The sequence below is a fragment of the Nansenia antarctica genome (assembly GCF_963989245.1).
Source record: "Nansenia antarctica genome assembly, chromosome: 11".
In the NCBI taxonomy this organism is placed as follows: Eukaryota; Metazoa; Chordata; class Actinopteri; order Argentiniformes; family Microstomatidae; genus Nansenia; species Nansenia antarctica.
This window is the reverse complement of record NC_137681.1, coordinates 25,069,173-25,085,940: the sequence shown is the minus strand read 5'-3', so window position 1 is coordinate 25,085,940 and position 16,768 is coordinate 25,069,173. Positions and strand designations below refer to the sequence as shown.

At 45.2% G+C, this 16,768-nt stretch overlaps 2 pseudogenes across 2 annotated transcripts; both read left to right on the top strand.

Moving 5' to 3' along the window:
* The first annotated feature begins 6,088 nt into the window (after positions 1–6,088).
* Positions 6,089–9,720, top strand: LOC308168133 (peroxiredoxin-like 2A; annotated as a pseudogene). Its single transcript, XR_013938049.1, has 5 exons — positions 6,089–6,608; positions 6,812–6,903; positions 7,351–7,491; positions 7,750–7,914; positions 9,196–9,720. The product of XR_013938049.1 is annotated as a peroxiredoxin-like 2A (transcript).
* Positions 9,721–10,549: 829 nt separating this feature from the next.
* LOC308168036 (peroxiredoxin-like 2A) lies at positions 10,550–16,077 on the top strand (annotated as a pseudogene). The gene is made up of 6 exons (XR_013938048.1): positions 10,550–10,639; positions 12,107–12,289; positions 13,457–13,548; positions 13,890–14,030; positions 14,203–14,370; positions 15,541–16,077. The product of XR_013938048.1 is annotated as a peroxiredoxin-like 2A (transcript).
* Positions 16,078–16,768: the final 691 nt, after the last annotated feature.

Sequence of the window (16,768 nt, the reverse complement as noted above, 5' to 3'; positions counted from 1 at the left end):
TTACCTGTATGGCGTTGGGGTTTGGGTTCTGGAGTAGTCTTTTTGTCTGTTTTTTTCCGGATTGCCTTTTTTTGTGGTCTTTTCCGTTTTGGTTGAGCCAAGCTCCAGTCATTTTCACTGTCTGATTGGGAGGGGAGGTGGATCTGCAGTGTGTTGCTGGTGGCTATTTCAATAGAGGCCGGCTCCCCCTTCATGGTGTTTTTGCAGGGGGTGGAGGTGGCAATGGGGTTTAGGAGGGGGTGGGTGTTGAGGTTGTCTGTAGGGGGTGCTGGGACGGTTGGTTCCTCTCCTTCTCCTTCTCCGTCGCTCGAGCTCTGATCGTCCCCCCCATCGCTCGAGCGCCGGTCCTCCTCCGTCTCTCCCTTCTCTTCCTCCATGTTGGGTGTGGGTTGGGGTGTGGGTTGGGGTGGGGGTTGGGGTGGGGGTTGGGGTGGGGGTGGGGGTGGGGGTGGGGGTGTGGGTTGGGGTGGGGGTGGGGGTGTGGGTTGGGGTGGGGGTGGGGGTTGGGGTGGTGGTTGGTTGGATTTATAGCCCCGGGCTCTACTTGCATAGGAACTTGGGCAGTCACGGTAAAGATGCCCCTGTCCCCCGCACAGGTTGCAAGGTCTGGTCGTGGTGCACTCCGACGTCGGGTGGTCTTGGCGGCAGATTTTACATACCACGGCCTTGCAGGCCGCTGCCAGATGGCCCAATTGGCCGCAGTTCCTGCAGAGCTTCGGCATACCGTAGTAGTAGACGGAGCCCCTGTTGTTCCCCAGGTTGATGGTGCTGGGGATATGTTGGACTCCGCCTATCCCCTCCGGGTCCGGACGGAGTTGCACCAGCCATTTCTTGGCCCCCGTCCACACTCCGTCTTCATCCAGGACCATCCGGGCCCCCGATTTAAGGGTGGCATGACGGTGTAGCCACACCTCAATATCATATTCCTGAATCACCTCATTGTGGAATTGAATTGTGACCACTTTTGATTCTAAATCCGTTAGTGGGTGGGCTGTAAAACGGTTAAGTGGGGGTTTGTGTTCATTAATCCTATGAAAGGTCCAGAATTCCTCTAACAGTTGGGGGGTTTTAAAGCTAACTTCAAAACATTCATTCGGCCCAGGGGGCTTCACCAGGCAGTTTAGATCAGACGGCACAAAGCCCATACCTCTCTGTAGAACCGCCCTGCTGAATTCCAGGCGGGTCATCGTTGTTACTGGTCTGGCAGTCTTCTGTTGGGGGGCTCCATCCATGGCAGCCTCCTCAGTTGGGTTGAGTGTCAACCTGACGGCGTTGTAGCGCCGCATCGCTCCGGGGTTCATCGTTGGAGTGGGGTGGGGGGGGTGTGGGATCAGGGAGGAAGGAGGGAGAGGAATAAGGTTAGGGGGAGGTTGTAGATAATTTTTTGGGGGGGGGGAATAGGGTACTTGCCGTTAGGTTAGGGGTGTTGTTCCTCTCAGGTCCTCACGGCAGATTTTGGACTCTGGCTTGGGTCTGGAACTGGGTTCCCGTCTGGGGACAAAAGAGGGACACCTGAGAGCGAGTGGGGACACCAGGTGGCCAAAGACCTACGGTCTTGAAAGCACTCCCCTGTGTCCCTCTCGCTCCTAGCTTAGATGTTATAGTTGTCCTCCCTCCTGGTCTGGTTGGGGTCCACTGGCTCAGCTGGGTCGGCTGGTGGGTGTTGGGCCCTCTCTCACCTCTGGCGTGCTTGGGAGAGTCGAGGTCTTCGGAAGCTCCTCTCGGGGTCCGGCCTTTCCGCTCTTTTGAGGGGGGCTGCCCAGGGGCCGAACTCGTGCTCCAGTGGCGGGCAGGCCACCTACTGAAAGAGTCGCGGTCTTTGGAAGCTCCTCTCGGGGTCCGGCCTGTCCGCTCTTTGGAGGGGGGCTGCCCAGGGGCCGAACTCGTGCTCCAGTGGCTCCAGTGGCGGGCAGGCCACCTACTGGTCACCTACTGGAAGAGTCGCGGTCTTTGGAAGCTCCTCTCGGGGTCCGGCCTTTCCGCTCTTTGGAGGGGGGCTGCCCAGGGGCCGAACTCGTGCTCCAGTGGCTCCAGTGGCGGGCAGGCCACCTACTGGTCACCTACTGGAAGAGTCGCGGTCTTTGGAAGCTCCTCTCGGGGTCCGGCCTTTCCGCTCTTTGGAGGGGGGCTGCCCAGCGGCCGAACTGCCCCAGTGGTGAAAAGGCCACCTACTGGAAGAGTCGCGGGTCTCCGGCAGCTCCTCTCGGATCCCGGCCTGTTCCGCTCAAAGAGGGGGGGGTGGGTCGGGGGAGCCACCTCCCAGCAGCGGACAAGCCACCTACTGAGAAGACGTGCTCCCCGACCAAGAATAGAAAAAAAGGAGGGGCATAGAGCCTAGTGAGGAAAAAGGAAAAACCCTAGATTTCTCAAAAAAACACAAAAACCCACACCCCACCGGAGACTAGCTTTAATAGAAGTCTCTAGTAAGGGCGAAAGGCCCGTGCGTTTCTTGAAGAGAAACCAGAGTTTGTTCTTAGCCAAAAGGCCGAGAAGCGATACCCGCGATGGTTTCGAGGGAGGGTAGTCATTCTCTGGCACGTCAATGTAGGTCACGGTTTAACCACAACAATAGTTTCTATAGGCATTCCATTATATAATAATAATGGTATTAGTGGAATAGTGTTTTAACAATAATAATGTAGTGCCAATGTACAAAACATCCCAAAAATACTACTTTTCACTGTTCCAACCGGGAAATTCAATACGTCCCATGGTCACGTGGTAACCCGTCTCCAATCGTAGCGAAAGAAAGCATTTGTTAACCAAAATTACATTAACCGCAAACTGGAAATAATAACCAACCGGTTACATGTAGCAAAACGTAATGCGATTATTATGTGACGTTTTTTGTATTTAAGAAAGCACATTTTAACGATATTTCCTTTTAACGATCAGTTTCTATGGACCTCTTTGAATTAAAAGAAAAGGACAAAGAAGAATATGCCTGTAAGCATTGCGTTTGTATTTTTAAAATATAACTGGTCTTTCCTCTCATTCTGTGCTACTTGTTCCTGTTTAAAGTTGTTCATGTGCTTTGATCTTTGTTTGAAAAGCCACTGATGACTCTACAATGATAGACTCTCCTCTGCAGTCATCAACACCTGGTACTATGACTATTTTGCTATATAATCTCAATTCAGTTCATGTAGTGTGTTGCCGATTTGTCTTCCCAGCCTCATAGTCATAGAGTAGAGCGTAAGGACAATAGAATGGGTTTAATAACGGTTTTAATGCATTTGAGATAAGTAGAAAATATGTTTAGACACAGACCGCATTTATCTGGGTTAAAGGACAGCGACGTATAGACGCAATTTAAACCACCACTTCCGCATGAATAACTATGCTAGACTACATGGAATCTCAGACTAAATGACGGTCTGGTACATATTTTGACAATCTACAGGCGTTTAGGGTATTAATTTAAACTCAAAGTGCTGCTAGACTAAAACAGGTTTAGACACAGACAGCATTTATCTGGGTTAAAGGACAGCGACGTATAGACGCAATTTAAACCACCACTTCCGCATGAATAACTATGCTAGACTACATGGAATCTCAGACTAAATGACGGTCTGGTACATATTTTGACAATCTACAGGCGTTTAGGGTATTAATTTAAACTCAACGTGCTGCTAGACTAAAACAGGTTTAGACACAGACCGCATTTATCTGGGTTAAAGGACAGCGACGTATAGACGCAATTTAAACCACCACTTCCGCATGAATAACTATGCTAGACTACATGGACTCTCATACTACATGACGTCTGGGACGTATTCTGACAGTTTAGAGGGGTTTAATAACGGTTTTCATGCATTTAAGATAAGTAGAAAATATAGCCGTAATATAGCTGGTCTATATTGGTTTATATTGTAGACGCGAGGTTGAAAAGACGTCTATTGCTCACTGGGTAGAAGTCGGTTGGAGTCAATATTCTCTGGCTTCAACATTCAACATTCAACATTCAAGATTGCTTTATTGTCTGTCACACAGTGACAGAAATTCTCCTTTGACCGGCAGAAGTGCAGCTCAAGAGTACAGTTTCCACATTAAAAACACACATAGGTCACCTACATTAATACATACAATAAAAACAGAGAGACATAGCAGTGTTTATAAAAATGTAGTGCCTTAAAAAGTCCACTAACCCTAAATAATAGTAAAAAACAGTGTTATGGTTTAAAAAGCTAACATTTTGTGGTTTAAAAAGAAAACAATGTGCTTTCTATTTTAAAATGTTACGGGCGGTGGTTGCAGTTGGGTTGCAGCAATTCAACTTGATCCTCGTATGGAGCACCCTCCATCTTGTTGAGAGAATGCCGAAGGCACACTGAAGTTCTTCTATTCTCCATCTTGGGATATTGGTGCGGTGCCAGGAAATGGCCTCATTAGATAGGTCTTAAGGGGGAATGAATGCAGATTTGATCAGTGGTGTGCCGTCAGGGCCAGCAAGGCCTTCTCTGCTGGCCTAAACATCATCAGAATATACATTTTATTTTAATATATTTTTTCCACAAATATGTATTAATGATTCCCCATAGTCTATTCTCTTCATTTCATAGCTTTCCTCTTGGTTGCGCTGCTTCCAGTCTCCGATTGAGATTTGGAGGGCTGGCCTTTATGTTAGAGCTTTTATCCAATCAAAATGTGTTGCTAGGGGGCTCCAAAATCTGCCCACCTGCACATTAAACGGTGCCGCGAATTCGACCTGTAACTTAACGTTGGAACGAGAAAACCTGTGGCGTACCTAGTAAACCTACGTAGATGCGAGCAAAAGCAACAACGGCGCCTGCTGTAAGGCTCAATGATGTCAGCACCCAGCACGTCTTTTGATTGGATACGCACTATTGATACGCACTATTGATACGCACTATTGATATTCACTATTGAGATGCGTAACTATGCCGGTAGATGTGAAACTTTTGAAAGTGGCAGGGAAACGGAGGTCCACAACGAAAGCTTTCGTTGACTGATCGATAATACTGATCGATTGTGTCCTGTTTTTGGGTAAACAATAACTTTCATTTAGGGGACACGAACAGAGGAAACTACGTTGAGCTTCTTTCTTTTCTGGCTGAAAACAACCCAGATTTACATTACCACCTGTCCACAAACAAAGTGTTTACTGGGACGTCAGGCAAAATACAAAACGACCTGATTTTTGCTATTGCTGAAGTGATGAGAGAAGAGATCAAAATGGAGATTAAAAAGGCACCCTTTGTCGCTATTATGGTGAACGCCCGGTTATACTGTGTTTCTGTCTAGTTTCTAGAGCCATGGCGTCATAACGATGGTATTAAGAGGTAGAATAATTCAGGTAGGAATGTGTCGGACATCACTGAAGGCCTAGGTGTGAAATGCACCGCCCGCCACTGGATTTGATCAATATTTCTATTCATTATATATCCATTGTGTATTCATTATAAGGTAGCTTAGAGTGTGGTGGAATACTAGGAAAGAGGGTCCCAGGGTCACCTTACAGAAAACTGCCTTCCAAGATCCTATCGATTTTTCTGAGAACACATTTTAACAGCTGTAGACTAGGATGGCAGTGGGGAGAGGAGAAGGCCTGATTGGTAGAAGCAGCGCACCTGTGACCACGCCTATTTAGGCTGTGCTGGTGGCACCAGTCTCTCTCTCTCTCTCCCTCTCCATACAGGAGCATGCTCTCTCTCTCTCTCTCTCTCTCTCTCTCTCTCTCTCTCTCTCTCTCTCTCTCCATACAGGAGCATGCTCTCTCTCTCTCTCTCTCTCTCTCTCTCTCTCTCTCTCTCCATACAGGAGCATACTTTTGACTATTTGTTTGTGGCAGTCCTTTTTCCTGTGTTTTACACCTTACAACATCCCACATACCTACAGCTCACTCACCCACACCGTTGATTATACTGACTATCACATCACATCACACTTCTATTATTTACTTTAGTCTTTAGATAGTAATACAATATTGTTTGATTTAGATTATTTTCTCTACTCCTGACGTATCTCCCTTCTTGTCACTCCCTTTGAGCCGGGTTAGTGACAAACACGTACGCCATCGATCGAGCGCGATAGCTGTGAGATGCGTGATTGGGACCCGGCTCCCCGATTGACCACATCTGTGAAGCGCGCAACGCAATCACCACTTCTCTGACAGACGCATTTTTCAAATGTTTACCAAGAACCAGTTTTTGTCTCTTTCGAAAGCACTTGTGTAATATCAACACAATGTTTGGAGACGTGGCCAGTTACAAAAGTACTTAGACTGTTGTGTTGGCTGAATTCAATCCTTTGGGGATTTAAACCCAGTGAGCCAGCCGTGCGTGTGCGCACTGACGCCTCCGTACTTCGCAATAGTTTCATGTTGCTATGAAATGGGTGAAGAGTGAAGGTTTCCTTCTTTTGGTGAATTTATTCCTCATTTTAGACGTTTAGAAAGGCAGAAAGAGGGAGGGAGAGAGAGAGAGAGAGAGTGCTGTTGACCATGGACGTGTTGGTCCAGACAGTGGGAGCGGTAGCCGCGTTTATCGCGGGCATTTTCTCCGGCTTCACCGACTTGTTTCTGACTCCGCCGCTGAAAGCCACCCTCAAACACTTCGAGGAGGCTGAGCTCAAAAGGTTGGATGGAGGTACGTTTGTAAAGCAGTTTTATTTCCCTGATTTTACGAGTGGAGAATGCAACCGTAATGTAACCGAATATGATTCACCTATGACCTATTAATGGCATCCTATAGCTATGCCCTCTGAAATGAGTGGTGCAAATGTTACATTCCACATTCCCTCCTGACTGAAACATGTTGACTGTAGCCTTTCACCTTATTTCCTCACATAGAACAAACTACTTTCAAGGCCAAAGCTCTGTGGGAGAAGTCTGGAGCCGTAATCATGGCAGTACGGAGGCCTGGGTGATTTCTGTGCAGAGAGGTAAGCCTTAGCCTGCGTTGACTAGTGTTAACAAGGTATGCCTTTGAATGGCTAGAATGTCTGACTGTCTGTTGTCGCTCACAACCTTCACCATCATGTGTGTGTGAGTGTCTGTTTCTGGTCTGGGCTGTGGTCTGAGTTGAGGCCCTGTTGTGTTCCTGGATCACTTATAAAGTGTGTGTGTGTGTGTGTGTGTGTGTGTGTGTGTGTGTCCAGGAGGCCTCTGAGCTGTGTGTGTGTGTGTGTGTTAGAAGTGTGTAGCCGTGTGTCATTGTGGTGTGTGTTCTCTCCTCCAGGAGGCCTCTGAGCTGTGTGTTTGTGTTTGTGTTTGTTAACTGTGTGTGTGTGTGTGTGTGTGTGTGTGTGTGTGTTTGTTAACTGTGTGTGTGTGTGTGTGTGTGTGTTTGTTAACTGTGTGTGTGTGTGTGTGTGTGTTCTCTCCTCCAGGAGGCCTCTGAGCTGTCCTCTCTGCAGCCCCAGCTGGAGGAGCTGGGGGTCCCTCTGTACGCCGTGGTCAAGGAGAACGTCGGCTCAGAGATCCAGAGCTTCAGACCCTACTTCAATGGAGAGATCTTTTTGGATGAAAAGGTAGGCTCTATGTACAGGGTAGGCTGCGGTAAACACTTACTTGTCAGTTCTGTCTGTTCTGCCTTATAAATTGGTGTTTTTTTAAGTGTTATTTCCTGCCTAGTGATCTCATTTACAGTTATCTACTGTTAATCATCCAACTGTCATCCAGCCGGTCTGTGACTCAGTTTATGAAAAGGTCACCCATCATTTTCTACAAAGTATTTAAAGATCTATTTCACAACAACTGTCACAAGTCTTCTGTCATCTGTCTTGCAGAGACATTTCTATGGCCCGCGGGAGCGTAAGATGGGCTTGTTGGCGTTTTTCCGCGCAGGCGTGTGGATGAACGGCCTGAGGGCCTTCCAGAACGGTTTCCTCGGAAACGTGTTTGGAGAGGGCTTTGTTCTGGGTGGGGTGTTCGTCATGGGAGCAGGGCAGCAGGTACAGTCATAACAGCCAGAGTTTGAACCAAAACAAGCAGAAGAGCTCATAGAACTCCTATTTTAGAGACTCGACACTGGCTTCCTGTTAAGTTCAGAATAGATTTCATTGCTCACTGGCACAGCACCAGAATATCTGAAAGACCTTTTGCTGTCATATCAGCCCAAAAGAGCTCTCAGGTCTTCTGACTGGCTTTCTCTGTGTACCACATGTACAAAAGAAGAGATTTGGTGAGGCTGCATTCTCATTTTATGCACCCAGATTGTGGAATGCACTGCCAGTTTACATTAGGGGATGCAACCTCAGCACATTATGTTCAAGTCGAGACTAAAAACCCATCTTTTTAATATTGCCTTTAAATGACTAAATCATTAAATTATGATTATATAATGATTTAAAGCACTTTGAGCTGCAACGTTTGCAGGAGCAGTGCTATATTCCTCCTTCTCCCTAGTAAGACCACCTGGGGGGAGGACGTAGCAGAATGGGTTCTTCTTACAGAAGCTCTCATCGCAAAAAAACGGCAGAAACATCAACATAAAGCAACTAATAGTGCTCCTTAGTGCAGCGTGGTTGTAGACCGACCTTGTACTGTTGCGAAAGTAGCTTCTCTGCTGTGCCACAGTGTCATGTAGGGCGTGGGAGGGATCCCATGATCTTTCCCAGGAGTTCTGTACTGAGTCATACTGTAGGTTCTGTACAACATACTGCGTCTGAAATGAAGTCAAGTCTTATTGACTGTGTTCAGTGGATTGCTATGTACACCTACTGTATGAGTTATCATACACATACTGTTCTGTAGAAATACATCCAAAGTCTTCCTTTCTGAGGTTCCTGTTATTCATTAATGACTAATGCAATAAGCTGTCATACACACACACACACCCATAATGTACTATCGTGTTAACGCAAGTTCAACTGATTGTACAGCCGAGATTGTGGTAGAAGTGTCTTCTCATTGTAGAGTGCTGCCATGCTTTATCAGTTTGGCCCTCACCAAACACCTAAACTATTCTTAATTCGTAAACTATATTAGTTTTACATACCGTACTCTAATTTACAGTCTTACTGCTCTACTGCCCATTTCTGTCTTGTCTTTTTTTTTTAAAAATTGCATATATAGTGTTTATTACATTGTGTTTTTTTTTATTATATTGCTGTCTGGGTCTTTGTCTTATGCACCAACCACACCGTGTCAATTTCCTGTATGTGCGAATATGCTTGGCAATACAAATAATTCTTCTTCTTCTTCTTCTTCTCCTTCTTCTTCTTCCTCTTCAGGGTGTCCTACTGGAGCACAGAGAGATGGAGTTTGGAGACAAAGTCAACATCCTGGATGTCCTCCGAGCTGCCAGGACAGTCCAGTCAGGCCTTGTGGCCCTGGAGGAGTAACAACACGAGCCTTTGTTAGATCCCAAATGGCAAGATCCCCTCCCGACGGGTCTGTGTTCAGTGTTGTTGTTTGTCGTGAAGAAATGTACAACACAAAACGACAACGGGTGTGAATTACTTCTGGCTTGTTTTGTAGTGTGGTGTTCTCCCTGGGATCCACGGGTGACCTGTCCTGATGTGTAGTAGCTGCTAGGGTTGCACAAAGTTCCAAAGTTTCCATCGGAAATGATCGGAAAGTCTCCCAAACTTACAGGGATTTTTTCCAGCCCTAGTAGGAGCTGTGGTGGGCGGTGGGAGTGTGTTAATGACGGTTTGTGTCTAAACTCTTAATGAGGGAACAAACCTGATGCTTGACACTCAAATCCCCCCACCACTAGTCACCTCACAGCACACACACACACACAGGCAGCCTGGCGTCCAGAGAGACCCGTCTATTCAACAATAAAGATCCCTGTTTTGCACCAATCTCTCTCAAACCTCCTTATTCTGTTGACCCATTCATGAGGTGTTCATGAGAAGTTCCTATTTGACTTTTCAGATAAAATAATAACATTTTGTACAGCATCGGTGTCTTATCCTCAGAGGACATTAGATTAGGTTGTACTTTGTCTGGTTGCGCAGAAATATTCGGCATCACATTTTTCATTGCTTCAACAAGATAAAAAGGAACATCCAGCATGTTAAGACACCTAACGCATACAAGTACATTCCACAAGTTGCACATTAACTATGTTACACCCATATACACAACCATCAAATACACCATGTCCACCATTATACAGGTCAGTTGTCGCACATTTCCCACTCCTTGCAGAACCCGTTACGTAGTTCTCATGTTAGTCCAGAACCCCTCAAGTCCCCACCCTCAACCCACGTTGCACAGCTAGTTCAAATAAGCACATTGTCTCCAATCAAGTCTGTACTGTGAAAGCCTGTAACTGTAAACACATTTTCATTGTGAAGCTTGATTGTAGTTTTTTGGCTACATGTGGTATTTGTTTGTTCCTGTTTATATGTATTATGTTTATATGTATTAGATTAATTCCATGAGGCCTTGGGGAGCTCTGGGAACACTCAAGCCCAGTATCATGTTTCATACTCCTTCTTAGAGAGCTGTGATTGGCTCTCTTCTTTGGAAATCTGCAGTTAGCGTCACGAGTGAGTAGTAGGGTGGGAGAAGAAGAGAGAAAGTGTGTGTGTGTGTGTGTGTGTGTGTGTGTGTGTCCTTGGGAGGCATGGCATCGTTTCAAGCGTTCATTCCCACAGGCGACATAAACTGAAGCAGAAGGAGCAGCAGACAGATCTGTCTCTACTGGGATCTCTAAGGCAACAAGTTAGTATTCATTTATGCAGATATTTTGTAATAACTTATAACTTATTTGATAATCTCTTAGGTCTTAGAAATGAAATGGGGTTTTCATGCTATTGACAGTAGTGAATCAATCAGTGGCAACTCTGTTTTCATGAGTTCTCAGGTTTTCTTTACTATACTGTTGTTCTTACTCACTTTTAATGATTACAACATCTATTCTGTCAGTTGACTAAATGACCGATATTGTCCTTTATTCAGCCTTATCTTCTGGTCAAACGTGTATTTATTTAGTGTCGTGCTGTCTTTAAACTGGAGGTAGGAGATGCTAAGCTCCATTCTTGATTCCAAGCAACTGTATGAGGGGGAAGGGACTGTCTACTATTTAAGTTTGGGATAGCCCTGTGGAGTATCTATGTACAGATTGGTTATTCATAGTACACTCGTTAAACCTTTTTAGAGCAGTGAAATGGTTGCTGGATGTCAAATGTGAGTATAGACTTGTGCACAGAAAGTCTCGCAAGACTAAGACAAAAATAAGCCTGGATTTGTTTTAGAAATCTCAGGAGATTTATCAAAATAAGTCTGGCTTGTCCTTTTTAGGGACGTTGATGGAATACCGCCCAGGCCTATGGTTGTGATTAAACACCATATTGTTGTTGCTCAACTGGAAGTCACTCCTCTACAGATACAGAGTAAATGTACTGGGATGTTTTGATGATGAGAACAGGGAGAGTCTGGCGTCATTCTAACGAGACTGGTTTTCTAACATTCTAACATTCTAAGGTGATTTTACTGTGATAAAGAAATGATTGTTGGTAATTGTTCCACCCTGAAGAATACAGTTTCAGGCATACTAAGAATAACAAATGTGTCGGTGAGAGCAAATACCTTCGTTGATGCAAACAATCCCAATCTTTTTATTATTATTAGCACATCCTGTCATTATGTCGCACATCCTGTCATGCGAGTGGTCAGACACACAGTGTGCCCTTACATCCTCTAGGGCACAGGGCCACAAAACATCTTTGTCATATCAGCATTAGGGCATTAGGCTAAACGTTTAACCAGCTGGTTACAGAGCTGTACTGGAGTCAGTTGGTCACCATACATGAACTTTGTCGACAACAAAACTGTATCTTGTATCTGTATCAAAACTGCTTTTTTGTTTTATTCTTTTTTTTTTGTACTTCAAAATGTGTCAAATATGTCAACCCTTTTGTTCTAGTCTTATCTGTTTCATTTGAGAGTATTCCATTGAGGATACTCTTTTGGTGATGTCACTATCTAGTGTCTATGTACTTTTATATTATTGCTATTGTGTGTTTTTATTGATTACTAATTGTTCTATTATTGTTTTTATGCGGTGTAGATATGTTAAAGCACTTTGAGCTGCAACGTTTGCAGGAAAAGTGCTCTACAAATAAAGGTTGTCATCATTATTATTATGTGTTGGCTCATTCAATATGAATGTCTCTGTTCCTCCTGCAGTGTTGTCCTCTCTCCTGGAGGGGGAGCTCCAGTCTATGGGACTGTGGGCTGTGGGTCTGGCTGCCATGGTGGCAGCGGTGGCTTGCCTCTTCCTGGCCAACACTGATCTCTTCCTGTCCAAGGCAGCCCAGGCCACCCTGCATCACCTGGACAACACTGACCTCACAACCACAACAGGAGATGGTGAGACCAGAACACATCCCAAAACAACAACAGGCTTAACTGACTGTAGCTAATCTTGCACACCGTCCCTAGCCAAAGGATGAGTGTTAGAGATTAAGTAACGGTGGTAGCTCTGATAGGAAAGGTACTCAGTACTAGGCTCAGTGTACTGTAGATGTTGCTGTAAGAGACTCACTGTTTCATGATACTTCAACGAACAGTACTGGAGCTGCACGTCAGAATCAGAATTCGTAGAATACATCTAGAATATTATATTCGCACATACAGGAAATTGACTTGGTGTGGTTGGTGCATAGGACATAAAGACATAGACAGCAATATCATAAAAAAACAACAATATAGTAAACAGCACTATATAAGCAGAAATTGTTTAAAGAGGTTAAAGAGGTTTGGGTTTGTGTCTGCAGATGGAAGGACCATTAAAGAGGTTTGGGTTTGTGTCTGCAGATGGAAGGACCATTAAAGAGGTTTGGGTTTGTGTCTGCAGATGTGAGGACCATTAAAGAGGTTTGGGTTTGTGTCTGCAGATGGAAGGACCATTAAAGAGGTTTGGGTTTGTGTCTGCAGATGGAAGGACCATTACAGAGGTTTGGGTTTGTGTCTGCAGATGTGAGGACCATTAAAGAGGTTTGGGTTTGTGTCTGCAGATGTGAGGACCATTAAAGAGGTTTGGGTTTGTGTCTGCAGATGTGAGGACCATTAAAGAGGTTTGGGTTTGTGTCTGCAGATGTGAGGACCATTAAAGAGGTTTGGGTTTGTGTCTGCAGATGTGAGGACCATTAAAGAGGTTTGGGTTTGTGTCTGCAGATGTGAGGACCATTAAAGAGGTTTGGGTTTGTGTCTGCAGATGGAAGGACCATTAAAGAGGTTTGGGTTTGTGTCTGCAGATGTGAGGACCATTAAAGAGGTTTGGGTTTGTGTCTGCAGATGTGAGGACCATTAAAGAGGTTTGGGTTTGTGTCTGCAGATGGAAGGACCATTAAAGAGGTTTGGGTTTGTGTCTGCAGATGTGAGGACCATTAAAGAGGTTTGGGTTTGTGTCTGCAGATGGAAGGACCATTAAAGAGGTTTGGGTTTGTGTCTGCAGATGTGAGGACCATTAAAGAGGTTTGGGTTTGTGTCTGCAGATGTGAGGACCATTAAAGAGGTTTGGGTTTGTGTCTGCAGATGGAAGGACCATTAAAGCGCGGAGTCTGTGGGAGCGGACCGGGGCCGTCGTCATGGCTGTGAGGCGTCCTGGATGATCCCTGTGCAGAGAGGTTGTGTGGGTGTGGGTGTTTGTGTGTGTGTGTGTGTGTGTGTGTGTGTGCAGGCCTGTGCAGGTGTGTGTTAAGTATGTCTGAAGTGTGTAGAAGTGTGTGTCCAGGAGGCCTCTGAGCTGTGTGTGTGTTTGTTAACTGTGTGTGTGTTTAACTGTGTGTGTGTGTGTGTGTGTGTGTTCTCTCCTCCAGGAGGCCTCTGAGCTGTGTGTGTGTTTGTGTTTGTTAACTGTGTGTGTGTGTGTGTGTGTGTGTGTGTTTGTGTTTGTTAACTGTGTGTGTGTGTGTGTGTTTGTGTTTGTTAACTGTGTGTGTGTGTGTGTGTGTGTTCTCTCCTCCAGGAGGCCTCTGAGCTGTCCTCTCTGCAGCCCCAGCTGGAGGAGCTGGGGGTCCCTCTGTACGCCGTGGTCAAGGAGGACGTTGGCTCAGAGGTCCAGAGCTTCAGACCCTACTTCAATGGAGAGATCTTTCTGGATGAAAAGGTGTAGCGGTTCTCTCAGTAACATACAGCCAGTGTCAGTTTTCCAAATCTTTTTTTTTTTGGGCTGAATTTCAGCGCAAAGTAAGGCTTCAATCGAATGGGGAAGTGTGTCCAAACCTTTGACTGCTACTGTATTGGTTGTAAGATAACATTGTGTTACATTGTGTTTGCAGCAACATTTCTATGGACCCAAGCCCAGGAGGATGGGTCTGGGTCTGGGGCTGGCCCGGCTGGGGGTATGGAAGAACCTCCTGCGGGCTCGGAACAAGGGCTACGAGGGCAACAAGAAGGGGGAGGGCTTCATCCTGGGGGGGGTGTATGTGATTGGAGCAGAGAAACAGGTAAGTCACCTGTCCTGTCCAACTCGAACAGAAAACCTTGCAATAACTGACACACCTCCAATATCAATGTTATTTGACAGAAATGTGTCTCCTTTGATGTGAGATTATTAAGACAATAATAATAATAATGATAATAATATACGCCATTTAGCTGACACTTTTATCCAAAGCGACTTTCATTGCAGTGAGTGCATACAGTATAAGATCCCCAGTGCATTTATTTAGTAAAATACCGTTCTCAGTTACTTAAATCCACTACAGTACATTTCATGAAGAGAACAAGAACAGAGAGATGAATTAAAAGTCAAACGAAAGCACAGTCTGTAAAAAACAACAATACAAATTATAAGGTTCTATCTCCGTTTAGTGTAGTTCAGAGATATTGAGCATCAAAGTTTTTACATTCCATTATGTTTTGTGAGGTGGAACCTTTGTATTTTATTAATTACTAACTAAAACATTTAAACATTTAAAAAATAACACCACACAGGCATTAATAAACACCTAATGGATCAGATTATGTAAAAAACTAAATTTTGACCAGAAATGGAGATAGAACCTTATAATTCTAACGTCACGCAATGGTTAAAGATTAACAGCGAGTTTTAAAAGGTGGGTTTTGAGGGATCGTCTGCAGGAGGAGAGCGTGCAGGATTGTCTTCTGTGGTTTAGGCTGCGTTGGGAAATTCGCTCTGGAAATCTGATCAGCACTCATAGAATGCCTCTTGTCCAATCAAATGACTCGGTCCCTGTATGACGTTGAACCTAGTGTGCGCTCCGGTGCTCTCGGAGCGAATTTACACGATCGCACACCCTTAGTCAAAGCGTTATTAACTGTTCCTTATCACAGTACACGTTGTGTTGTTTTCAGTGAATTGGTAAATGGACTGACTTATATAGCGCCTTATTCCAAAGCACTTTACAATGGCCTCTCATTCACCCATTCACACACCCATTCACACACCAATGGCGACAAGCTACCATGCAAGGCGCCGGCCCGCTCATTGGGAGCAATTTTGGGGTTAAGTATCTTGCCCAAGGACACTTCGACATGTGGCCAGCTGGGGCTTGAACCACCGTTCTGCCAGCCTTGCGATCATAAGACGCCGGCTCTACCTCCTGAGACACAGCCACCAAATTGAATTGGTTTTGTGATGTTTTATTCCTCAGGGCGTTCTTCTGGAGCACAGGGAGAAGGAGTTTGGAGACAAAGCTGACCTTCCTTCAGTGTTGGAAGCTGTGAAGAAGATCCAGAAAGGGAGATAGATGTCAAACATGTAACAGGAAGGGTGGCCGTTAAGTGTTCAGAAGGATGTATTCAGTATGATATAATGCACTGGGCACTTTATTATTTTTTTTACTAACATATGAAACTTTGATAGTTTTATAGGTTTATGTATTAAATGTATTTTCAGCAATGCACTGAAGATAACATGAGGTGCTTCTTATGCGTAGAAAACAACACTGTTACATTTCAATAAGGGTGCTTTTCACAAGCCAGTTTTTAGTCTGTGTTACTGTTTACTGCTGTGTAGGTGGGTTGGGTGAGTGTGTTAATGGTGGTCTGCAGTATTGGTGGTGGTGGGTTGGGTGAGTGTGTTAATGATGGTCTGTGTCTTTAACTTTACAGAGGAGACAGGCTTGATGATTTTACACTCAGTCCCTCCACTCAATCCAGCTCATACTGTCCTTGACAAGCTAACTGATACCTTCCGTATGTTGCACTCAATGACAATAAACTTAAACCATTGCTAACCAACAGCTGCCACTGTAATGTTTTATTGTGTAAAAAGCATCAGTTTTTTTGTCATATAATCCAAAAATTCATGTCACTTTAACTGTATCAAGGAGTCACACTTGAGGGTACGGTACCCTAGTATCAGGGCCGGTGTAGGTGGACGATGTGTGTGGGGAGTTCTGGGTCCTGCCATTACAGATGACGTATCACAGTATGATTGGCTGTGATGACGTAACACATTATGATTGGCTGCAGAGCCGTAAACGGAAGCCATCTGGGTTACAGGAGCGGGCTAGTTTGCTAACGTTAGCAAACAATGTCAACTCCACCCTAACTCTAACCCTAACCATAATCATAATCATAACCCTGACCATAACACTAACCCTAACGACATTAGCAAACTAGCCCGCTTCTGTAAGCTAGATGGCTTCCGTTTACGGCTCTGCAGCCAATCATAATGTGTTACGTCATCACAGCCAATCATACTGTGATACGTCGTCTGTAATGGCAGGACCCAGAACACCCCACACACATCGTGTACCTGCACCGGCCCAAGGCATAAACAGACTATGCGGTCGCTTAGGGCCACAACCACTAGAGGGGGCCACACAAAACGTTTTGTGGTGAAAGGATGGATAGCTATAGTTTCTACAGTAGCCT